A 12185-nucleotide genomic window follows, 5' to 3' on the forward strand; every position below is an offset into this window, starting at 1 on the left:
TTGTGTCACTTGGTGACACTGCTGAATCAGTCATGGTCTAGTTGGGGTTAAGACCAGAAAGATGTGTAAGATGCATCTGAGGCCAATGCAAGGTGTTTCTATGGATCTGTTTTTTTCTTGCCTGAAATGAGTGTTTCAGAAGAGCTGTGAGGAGCACACAGAAACGTTAACCCCTGTGGATATCAAGGAGTTCATTTTTTGTTTCTGCTCACAGCCCTCTGACAGTGATTCCCAAAGTGTTTGCAAGCTCAATGAACATCTTGTATGCAATGTTTTCATAGAGAGAGGCTATCGCAAGCTCGAGCCTTGTCGGGGCATGTGCAAAAATATCCTTTTCTTTGGGGAAACAACCCATCAGTCTGCTTATATTGCACTCGTGAAAGAAATGGTGCTGCTGAGGTAATGCAGCCTCTTGGGTTTAATTCATAGCATCATGGAACTGTTTGGATTGAAGGGAGCTCATCCAGTTCCAACCCCCTGCAATGGGCAGGGCCACCTTCCACTAGAGCAGGTTGCTCCCTGTTGCTGGCATTGTGCTTTTCCCTTTGTTGTATGCCTCTCCATGTGCTTGGAATAGCTGTCCAAGCAGAGTTTGCAGAGAGACGAGACTGATCCTATTTCTAGCCACTCTCCAAGCCCAAATGCTGTACATCATCCTCTGCGTGTGCTTTGTACTGATTTGTGCTCCCCGGTGCCGTTAGACTGTACGTTTTTGGAGCTGCCTCTTGTTTGCACAGAGCACTGTACCTAGCACAGTGCTCCGCTCATATAAAGCTCTCTATAAATAATGAAAGCATCCAGGGCTTGCTGGCACAAGTCAGCAGAGAGCTGCATTTCCTGAGGCTCTGCTTCAGAGCTCTGCTTTGTTTCTGGGAGCTCTGCTTTGGTTTGACTCTGTCATGCAAATATTTTACATAAAGCTTCATGTGAGCTTTAGTTCTGAGGCTCGTCTCTCTTGCACACTTGGGTGAAGCACACAAGGGTCTGCACTGCACCAGAGTATGCAGAACGCACAAAAGGCTCAGCCAGCTTCCTTCCCACTCCCATTGCTTCCTCAGTGCAGGCATAAAGGGGCTGCGAACCCTGCCTGGAGCACGGGGGTGAATATTGCTGTCCTCAAAGCATGCAGAGTGGGGTGAGGATGCTGTGTCCCCAGCCTGCTGGCGTCGGCCATAGGCAAAGTGCTGTGAATGAGCTCGCAGCAGCCACCAGCTCGGAGCCAGCGGAGGTGGGAATTGAAGACAGAAAGCAAATTTAGGGCGAAAAAGGAACCTGTTTGCCATACAAATGGTGTCTGAAGGCATGGTCAGCAGCAGCAACCCTCCTGGGAGTTTGCCAAGTGGAGTTATTTTTGCATTGTAAAGTGCCTTCAGATAATTCTTCTGAAGGGTGCTATATAAATACAACAACTGAAGCCTGATGGGTTTAGAGCGACTCTCTTGAATTTTTGGCTCCCCCTTCTCCAAATTGCATGTGTCTAAATTTCCCTGCTTCAGAAATTAAAGCAGTTATAGCACGGGTGGAAATGAGATTAATTTCATTACACACAATAGCTCATTAGTGAAGTGGGAGTGATTTCATGTATTTATGCAAAGCCTGCCCAGGATTTTTTTACTGCAGCTCTTTCAGATGTAAATAAAAATATAATGCTCATTGAACTGCTTTGCAGGCAGCGCGCGGTGATGGAGTGGTTGTGGTATTGTGCTGTAGGTTACATTCAGAGCTCCTAGGGAACATCAGGCTGAGCTGGGCACTGGGGACTGAACCTGTGATTGAGGGTTGGTATCTTGGCCAGCAGCATGGCTGACCAGAATAACTATGGGGGGAGAAGGCTGAACCCTTGATCCTTGCATCTTTGCTCCAGGCTTTTGCATCCTTGCTCCACGCTCTGTTGGTGTGCGGGTGTCTGGGTTTGCCGAGTAGGTACCAGGTGTGAACAAACTTTTCTGTTCTGTTCTGATGCCACAAGCATCTTTGCAGCCTGGTTTGCTCCTCCATGCACCAGAGGTGAGCAGAGCTGGAGGTGTCAGCCCTGAGGCAGGCAGCAGGATGCATGTCTGGAGGCAGTTCTGTCTCCCAAGAGGCTGATCCCAGGAGCTGCACAGAGACCTCTGCTCCTGGAACCCAATTCCTTGTCATGATGCAGTGACACCATGTTGGAACGCAATCAGAGGAGCTACTCCTAACCCTGCTTTGCTCTTCTTTTCAGACCTCTCTTTACTTGGTAACAAATAACACGTACTCTTGAAAGACATGCAAATGGTGATGATGAAATGACACGTTTTCAGCTGATTCCAGCATAAACCTCTGCAGCTTTCCCTGCTGGAGTGCAGTTCAGAACTGTCAAGGCTGTGTGCCAGGTGACCTGGTATCGAGTGCTGGGCTGAGGCCATTGAACTCCCCTCTTGTTGGGCCACAGAGGAAATGAATCTGTACGTGCAGGTGTCACCTCTGGTTCTGCTAAGCCCTTTGGACTCAGTCAAGCACTTTTACAGAGCCTTTATAAATGTCATTATTTCCCTTCAAAGAGATTTGTGTGTTTTCCCTTAAGGGATAAAGTGGACATTATCTTCCTAAACGATACAGTTAGGGAATGGTTCAATCTTTTAATAACCTTAGGTGGGAATTAGGGAACAAGGATGCTTTGTAAGGAATTACCGGTTATTATTACAGACTTGGGAAAAGCAGACATGAAATTAACAGTTGGGTGGCATTTCATGACTGCTTTGGCAGTCTGCTTAAGTGTTCTTTAAGGGTGAGATGGTTGCTGGCGCTTTGTGGTGAGCAACCTCTTTGTGTTCAGCTCAAGGAAGGCTATAATTATTTCATAATTTTGCCTTTTTAGACATTTTCAGGAAAAAAAGCCCCAAAGGCCTCAGTTCTGTTTAACCCCCTTGTGCTCAGTTGCCAGCCGTTGAAGAGCAGCTCTGTGTTGCTCCTCATCATCTGCACTTGATGTTTGCCTGAGGATCTGGCTCCACCAGTGAGCTGAATGTGGACCTCACCCTGGCTGACGCTGGAAAGTGAATTCCCTGGCAAGGTCTGTGTCTGGTTTAGTGTCGCTGCGCAGAGGTGATGGGGTGGATGGTCGATGCCGAAATGAAGGAATTGCACATTGGGTTAAAGCTGGCGTCCTGCAAACCCGCCCAACTGCTTGGCTTCAAGGGGAAAACTTACTTCGAGGAGTCAGCAAAACTCTTCCACGTGGTCGTAGTAAACTCCCCATCGGACTGTTGAGGACACAACAGGTTTGCAGCTGGGTATGGCTGTGGAACAGCTGCCTGCAGTGGGGCAGTGAGAGGGCATAAGGGTGGGATCCACCAAAAGTGGGTGTCTTGAACATGGGTGTTTCCATCTCAGCTGCTATCCGGGGTCATCTAAGTCCTGGAGAGCAAGTTCACCCAAAGGTGTGATTTGTCCCACTGGACTGCAACTCATAGGATCAGCCATAGAATCATGGAATGGTTTGGGTTGGAAGGGACATTAAAGTTCATCCAGTTCCAACCCCCTCCCCATAGCTCCCACAACCAGGTTCAGGCCCTCCTCTTGCTGTTCTTTTATGCACTGTGAGAAGGCAGTTGCACGTCTGCTCTGTGCTGTATCTCAGTGCTTGATGAGCTCCTTGCAACCCAGCACTGCAGACATCAGCTTTTATATCTTTTCCTTGCAAATTGCTTTCTGACGTGCACAGGCTCAGCTGATGTGGAGGCAAACAAAGAACCCCGTAAGTCAGCTTTGCTGGGAGCTCTTTAGAATGGCAGGCTCCATGTACTTGTGGGTTGGAGAGGGTCTGAAATGAGAGGAAGCATATTCCTGCTGCAGGTGTGTCTCCAACTTGGGATCCATCACTTGTGGGGGTTGCTGTGGCAACGCTGCAGTGGCATGGGAGCGCCTTTGATGGCTGCTTTCTGAGCCGAGCGTGGCTGGAGCTGTTACCAAGCAACTCGTCCTGAGCTCCCGTAACTAGGAAATGCAGCCGGTGCCTTCTAATATTGCCCAGGATTTGGATCATACGTTCCTTCTGCCAACTTTGGTCTTTCTGGTCTGAAATAAGTCCTCGGGAGTGCTACAGCCCGAGCCCTGTGTTATGGGGGTGTTTCCCCCCTCTCTGCTTCCCCTCACTTGATGTTCAGTGTGGGAAGAACAGCTCATTTATATATAAAACATCAATATCCCTATATGTCCTATTCAACACGTGATGCTGAGGAGTGATTAAAGTGATGCCATCTGCACTGGGTGGAAAGCAGAGCATCCTGTGCTTCCCAGGCCTGCAGCTGATCTGATGCCGTGTTGCAGAAAAAGCCTCCTGAAACACAGACATTGAAATGGTTTGTGGGAGTTTCTTCTAGTTCCTTCTCTGATGCTGGTTCCCTTTGTGGTTTTCTCTTCCCTGTTCTTTTGAATACAGCCTGCGTCATAGAGGAGAACGTGAATTAGAAAAGCTTAGGACATGGGCAGGAAGATGGATGATGAGATTAAAAAGTGAAGTTGTATTGGAGGGATGTCCTACCTGAGGTTCCCACTGACAGACAAAGGGACACAACGGCGTAGTCCACATTGCCAGGAGCTTTCAGTCACCTTGATTTGAACAAGAGGAAATGGTTTATGCAGGGGCACCCTGGCTTGTACCAGCAGCAGTGCAGCAGCGGGGCCAGGGCAGTGGCTGTGGCCCTGCTCTGGGCACTGGTGAGGCTGCACCTCAAATCCTGTGTTCAGCTCTGGGCCCCTCACTACAAGAGAGACATTGAGGTGCTGGAGCGGGGCCAGAGAAGGGCAACGGAGCTGGTGCAGGGCCTGGAGCACAAGTGTGATGGGGAAGGGCTGAGGGACCTGGGGGGTTCAGTCTGGAGAAGAGAAGGCTCAGGGGGGACCTGATGGCTGCCTACAAGTGCCTGACAGGAGGATGGAGCCAGGAGGGGCTGGGCTCTGCTCCCAAGGAACAAGGGATGGGACAAGAGGAACTGGCCTCAAGCTGCACCAGGGCAGGTTTAGATGGAGCTGAGGAACAATTCCTGCCCCAGAGGGTGCTCAGGCATTGGAACAGGCTGCCCAGGGCAGGGCTGCAGTCACCGGCCCTGCAAGGGTTCACACAGCGTGGAGACGAGGCCTCAGTGCCATGGGGCAGTGGTGGCCTTGGCAGTGCTGGGAAGGGTTGGACTGCGTGAGCTTAAAGGGCTTTTCCACCCTGGTTGATTCCATGATTCTATGATCACTTTCCAGCACACAAACCCTCTATTTAAGCCGGTAGAACTGAGCACATATTTAAAGCAAACGTGAATGACTTTGTTGTGTGAACCCTGCTGAGGATGGGAGATGCCAAGGTGCTGGGTTTGAACTGTATTGTGGGTTTCCTTGTGTTTGTTTGGTGGGCTCTGTTCACAGCATGTAAGAACTGGGTTGGATACAGCAAGGCAGGCTCCTGGGTGATTTATTGTGGCATCACTCTGCTGTCCTGAAAGGGGCAGTACGCGCTCGTTACACCAACCATTGATGTGGCCCGTTGTACCTGGGATCAATTATCTTCTAAATAGCACTCACACCTGCCCACAGTGATATTTAATATTACTCAAGCCTTGTAAAAATGACAACATCAACACTCAGCTGGCTGGGATTAGTCACATACGGCAGCACTAACAAAGGGTGGCTCTCCCCAGTGCCCCGTGTGCTTTCAGTTGGAGTTTCCTGCGTGTTGTGCATTTGCTGTTCCCCCAGGAACGCTCATTGTCAGGGCAGGGATTTCACAGCCCACCTCTTTAGCAAATAGATTGTGAAACTTGATCTCTTTTTAAAGGAAAGAGATTTCTGTTACCTTCATGAGAACTGCCCATCCTGGTTTCAACCAGGTGCCCGGGTCTCAGCCTTCACTGGAGCAGACCAGGTTCTCAATCTTCCTGCTTTGTACAATTTCGACCCAGTCTGTGGTCAGCTGGAACTGGTTCTTTTAATCTTCTATAGGAAATGTCAGGTGAGGACTGCCATTCTGAAGGGAGCAATTTCCCATTTACCCAGTGTGTGTAATCCAGGAGGGGGTCCTTACTCTCTGTGAATGACCACTGCTGCCAATCCAGTTTAAAATTGGTTCTTTTCCTTACTTCTGGAGGGATTCTGCCTCTATAATTCAGAGTGGTTCTGAATGAAAGTCTATATTCAATTTATTAGTTTCATGTTAAATATTTGAGGCTAAGGATTCTATAGCAATATGATAGGTATGAATATGCGTTACAAATGATTGTAGTATTTGAAATGGATCAGATGAACAACAAATACAGCTTAAATTTGTGAGAACGTTATAGCTACACATGAATTGCTTTTCCAGCCTAAATGCCATACATAGTTTACTATCTGGAAGAGCCTCCAGATAGAGAAGGATTAAAATCACCTCTTTGGTAATCAGTTATGCACAGGAGCTGGGGTTGGTGGTGAGTGGATGGTGTACCTGGGATCAGCAGCCAAGGACCTGCACGTGTGTGGTGTACATAGGGTTGCAGGTCATAGAATCATGGAATGGTTGGGATTAGAAAGGACCTTGAAGATCATTCAGCTCCAACCCCTGCCACGTGCAGGGACCCCTTCCACTAGAGCAGCTTGCTCCAAGCCCCTGTGTCCAACCTGGCCTTGAACACTGCCAGGGATGGGGCAGCCACAGCTTCTCTGGAGGGAATGCTTGATTCTCCTCTCTGCACATGCATGAAGAAACAAAGCTGAAATAAGGGTGTGACAAGGGTTAGGTTGTGCCTTGATTTACTGCTGTGCTTTCCCTCTGTTTGTGCAATGAGCTTAATGCTGCGTCAGGTGGAATGAGCCCTTATGATTGTACGTACACATCTGTGATGCTGCTGCCTTCATCACTCCTCTGCCTGTATTCCCATCAAGTGGTAAGATCGAGATTCCAAAAACATCCGGTAAAACCAGGACTCTAGGAGTTTATTTTGCAATACTCGTCATGGATGTGATCACTGCTGCAAACCTGCCCCTGATTTAGTATGGAAATGATGCCATCAGGTTAAATGGATCCATTGTAAGCTGGCATGGTACCCAACAGGAGTTCTGCTGCTAGCACCACCCTGGTAAGACACACACATTTGATTATGTGATAGTCACATTCTCTGCTGTCTTACTGTGGTGGTCATCCCTATGTGTCACCTGAACACATTCCAGGTTCAGTGTGAATTTCTTCATGGCATAATGCTGATGTCAGGAATTTGGAGCAAGAGAAACACAACATGGAAAGCCAAGACACACAGGGAATAAGTGGCTGGGAAATAGGAGCACTTCATCCAAGGGAGGACAAATATTTATCCAGTGTTTTGTAAAGGATTCCTTTCCTTCTCAGACATGAAGGAAGCGGTGTAAGACAAGTGTGCTCGCAGCTACTACCCATGTCAGCTCTTTCTTGTGCTCAGTGTGTCAAGGAGAGAAAAAACCATTTCTGACTCATTGTTTTCCAAGGATGCAGCTTCCTCTGCGGATATTTACAGGTTGGTTTTTAGGAAAACTCAGAGTATCCAGACTGCCCACCGAGTTTCTATTTTCATTGCAGGGTCATGTTATTACTGCATAAATTCATCATAGAAGCACACAGGTTCTGCATTAATGCCTGAGGAAGGCAAAACTGCATTAGTTCCTCTGGTATTGTTGTGTCTTTTGCTGTAGCTCTCAAAGATAATGCTATGATAACACCAGTACCTCTGCGTGTTGGTAAGGTTGGTGTTCCTCAACCCCACGCACGGCTCAGCTGAGACTGAAAGGTGTTGATGTCCCCTTGCATAAGGTGTCTTCTCTTCTCCATTCCAGAAACGCGGCTGTTGGTCTTGAGGAGCTCCAGAGTCTTCTTCAGAGCAGGAACCTGACATTTTGCACCAAAATAGCCTAAAAACAGCTTCAGGGTCATGCTGTCACTTTAAAAATGAACGCATCAAACATTTAACACCTGGTAAGTACTGCGAGTGTTACTTTCAAAGCTGAAAGTTATTTTCAGTTGGAAAGTGTTCGGAAGCTTGACAGCGTTTCCCACATATTGGTACTGCCTTTCCAATGGAAAAGTTTGGAAAATAGTAGTGAAGTGCATGCCCCATCCCTGGCAGTGTTCAAGGCCAGGTTGGACACAGGGGCTTGGAGCAAGCTGCTCTAGTGGAAGGGGTCCCTGCCCGTGGCAGGGGTTGGAACTGGGTGATCTTGAGCTCTGTTTCAACCCAAACCATACTGTGATCCTGTGTGAATAGAAGTGTTGGCTGAAAGGCAAAAATCCCTTTAGATTGGCAGCTCTTCAACTCAGGGGCTGTCCCAGCAGTTGTCTCCATGGCTTTCTGTCCCATAACCTGTGACTTTCAGCCCTGTTGTTGCTGAGGTTAACGTGTGGCTCTTGGTGAGCTCTTGAAGGCTGCCCAGGAGGTTTAGTGTTTGTTTTCTAAATAGAAAAAACAAAAGAGGGCAAGAAAAGACAACCAGAAGGAAATGCTGCTAAAATGATCCTTTGTGTTCTAAATAACTGCCCAGGGCTGTGGGAGCTCTGGTTGGCTTTTACAAATGGGTTAATGTCCCCACTCACACCTATAGGTATCACTGTGGTGGATTAATCAGACTATAGGAAATGTCAATGGCAATGAAGAAACCAGCTGAGTTGAAATGGTGTTGGCTGAATAAATGGCTGGTTTAATGGCATCCACTGGAGGTTGGTTTTGTTGATAGCAGTAATACTCCAGTATTGTAAATCAGGAGACTTGGGGACTGATGTTGCCTTTATCCTGTGGCAAAGTTGGAGCCAGTGCTGGGAAGACCTCGTGCCTAATCTTAGCCCAGGAAATCACTGTCCCTCCGCTAGGAAAATCACCTCTGGGTCTTTATGGCTGGTTGTACACCTGTGTTGAAGAATTGTACCTGATTTTTGAAGCTTGCCCATAGGGAAAGAAATCAGCATTCATTTTATTTAGCCATTATTAAGGCTATTTCTAGGGTGGCCATTGAAGTACCCCTGCCTGGGCTAGAGTGGATGCTCTGGAAGCCAATTCACTGAGTAACTAGAACAACCATTGGCTATGCAGGAAAGGTAGTGCTGATTGGAACCAGCACAGGGGTGAGTGATTAAGCAGATGGACAGGGGACTGTAGTGATAGGACAAGGGGTGGGAATTTACACTCTGGAATTTACAGTGGGAAGCATCTGTAGGTGAGGGAGTTTTTCCATTTTTTGGGTGGAGCTGGGGTTTCACCTTGAGTTTTGAGGCCAACAGTGGACTTACCTAGTGCAACCTCTTGAAGAACCCCCATCCTACAGAGTAGACCAACTGACCTGGGATCAAAATCCCTAGAGAAAAGAGTTCAGGGGATCACAAGCAGGAAGACTGGGTTACAGTGGCCCCTGATTAGGATCACCCAACCCTTTTTCTTGCGTGTTTTCTCTTATTCCTCCACAAAGGGGAGGAAAAGGTGATGCAGTGCCCTTGGTCTAATGCGGCTGAAGGTACATAAACTGTGGGAAAGGTTAATTTGAACATAATCATCACTTTCTGTACCCTGATACAAATGGGTTTTAAAGCTTAAGGGCTTATTTTTAGGATTGACAATGTGCAGCTCTCTTTATTGGCCCACAAAAAAATGTAAAAATAGATGGCTGGGGCTTGTGCAGATGTATGTGAATAATTCTTGGCAAAACCTGTTCTATATTCCTCAAAGGCTGAATCTTGAGGCATTTTACTCTCTCATTTCCAGTTACACGTTTTGCTGCACTTAATGTATTTTTTATTCTCAAATATTGCACTTTGTGAATGATTTCCCTGGTGCTTGGCTTGTTTTCTTTCTTCTTGTAAAGCTTCTTGAGTCTCATAAATATTATTTCTATGGTTGAACATCAAAGGGATTCCTAGAATGACAATTTCAGTGTCCTCTGTCCTTCGGTGCTGCTGTGCTGTGTTCTTCCTGGTGACAAAGAATGTTCCTCTTCCACTGGCTCAAGTATTTTTCTGCTCATACACACAGGTTCCAGAGCATGTTTTGAAGGTGGCCAAAAAGAACTTCAATGGCTCCTCTGGAAGTCTTTCAAAGACCCATCCCCATTGACTGCAGTGGAAGTTGTAGAAGGCCCCGAAAGCAATTTCCAGGTGAGGGATGATAATCTGAGTACTGAAGGCCTCTATTTTGGAAGGTGACATTAACCCTTTTGGGTGTATTTTCTTGGCACACAAAAAGTGTATCTGGACCTTAAATTTTCTGGGTCAGTTCTCTGTGTTGGTTTGGGTCAAGTGTCATATCCTGTTCTCTGGCTTGCCAGAAATGCTGGTACCAGCCACTAGTTCAGACAGTCCCTTTTCCCCACGGTGTAAGAATGATCTGCTTGATGCTTGAAAGAACAATAAGTGAGAAAATACTTCATACTCCAGTAAGAAAAGGTCCTGCACCTCTTGGGAACCTCCTCTCTCCCATAAATGTGGCTTGGGCTCCCTGTACCTCCTGCCAGGGTCTTGTTATCCTCCAGCAATGAAAAATCATTCTGCTGCCTTCACAAATGGCTCTTGGCCATCAGAGTCACTCAGTTTCTGAGGTGTATTTTATGTTTGCTTAATTTTCCTACTCTCATAAATCCATCCTTGATTAAATCACGCCACTAAGCTACAAGGAGTCTCTTCTTTATGACCCATCTGTAAGGAATGAAGCACAAGGCATAGGTAATGCTGCACCAGGACGCATGGAAATCCCAACTTATTCTCTCTAGGAATATCCCAGTTCATGTTCAAAGCTGAGTTCTTGAGCAATATTTCAGGCTTCTTCCTTTCAGGACTCCCTAAACTTCAAGCTCTTGGATGCATTGATTTCAGGAACCTTTTTCTCTCAAGTTAATTGTTCTCACCTTTGATTTAACTCCTAACCTTTTGCAACCAAACTTTGTCAGGACACAGGTGCCAGGCTACAAGGTGACTTTTGCCTCCCAGGTCACACTCTTTTGCAGGTTTATTAAGAACATGAGGTCAGGAACACTTAAGACAGTCAATCATTAACTCAGTATCAGAATGTAAGTCACCTCTGCTGGAAATCATTGTCTGAGGGTGGGCAGCCTGGGAGGTAGGACAGAGACAAACTTCAAGCACTGTCCATAGAAGAGCATTAGCGTGACACTGGGGTTGGACTCATGGGTCTCTAGATGTAAGGATGTGTTGTGGCCAATTCAGGGTGACCTTCGGCAGCCACTGGTCCAACGCATTTGCTGCTCCAAGAGGAACAGCAGCCCTTGGCATTTCCCTAATGTGGGCAGTTAATACTGTTCCTGTTTGACTTTGCCTTGGTCTTACCTTTCCCCTTGTTCCAGACTCCACCTTTGACCTGACCATATTATCATAGTGTTCTTTGTTTTGGCACAATCAGCATTCCCTTTGCATCCCACTTGGAGCACCTTGTGCAGTTCTGGTGTCCTCAACATAAGAAGGACATGGAGCAAGTCCAGAGGATGCTCAGGGGCTGGAGCACCTCCTGTATGGAGACAGGCTGAGAACACTGGGGCTGCTCAGCCTGGAGAAGAGAAGCTGTGTGGAGACCTCAGAGCAGCTTCCAGTGTCTGAAGGGGGCTACAAGGATGCTGGAGAGGGACTGTTCATTAGGGACTGGAGTGATAAGATAAGGGGTGATGGGTTCAAACTGAAACAGGGAAAGTTCTGCTTAGATATAAGGCACAAGTTCTTCCCTGTGAGGGTGCTGAGGAGCTGGCACAGGGTGCCCAGAGAAGTGGTGAATGCCCCATCCCTGGCAGTGTTCAAGGCCACGTTGAACAGAACCTTGGGTGCCATGGTTTAGTGTGAGGCATCCCTGTCCATGGCAGGGGGTTGGAACTGGATGGTCCTTTCCATCCCAAACCATTATATGGTTCTATGATCCTAATCCTGGGTGCTTGCAGTGACAAATTGAAGGGGTCACCTCTCCTTCATACCTGGCTGCTCTTGTTCCTTGGTGGAAGAGCAGTTATTCCTTTGGATTATTTTCATCTCTGTGCCTAAACCTTGCTGTTGCCATGTCTTGTGCTCTGCTCTGCCTTTCTTGTTTCTGCATGGCCTTTACTGTGACTCTCAGTATTCAAGTCCAATTTGAAAGGCACCTCCTAAATCTGAGAGGCCACAGTGCTGTTGGATGAGCATTTCTGCGCCTCTGGAAGAAGTGTCCTAGTGTCATACAGGCTTTAAAAGCAGAGCAAACCCTTGATAA

This window comes from Pezoporus occidentalis, unplaced genomic scaffold, assembly GCF_034315485.1.
Source record: "Pezoporus occidentalis ecotype Australia unplaced genomic scaffold, CSIRO_AGI_Poc_V1 ctg277, whole genome shotgun sequence".
NCBI classification, from domain to species: Eukaryota; Metazoa; Chordata; class Aves; order Psittaciformes; family Psittacidae; genus Pezoporus; species Pezoporus occidentalis.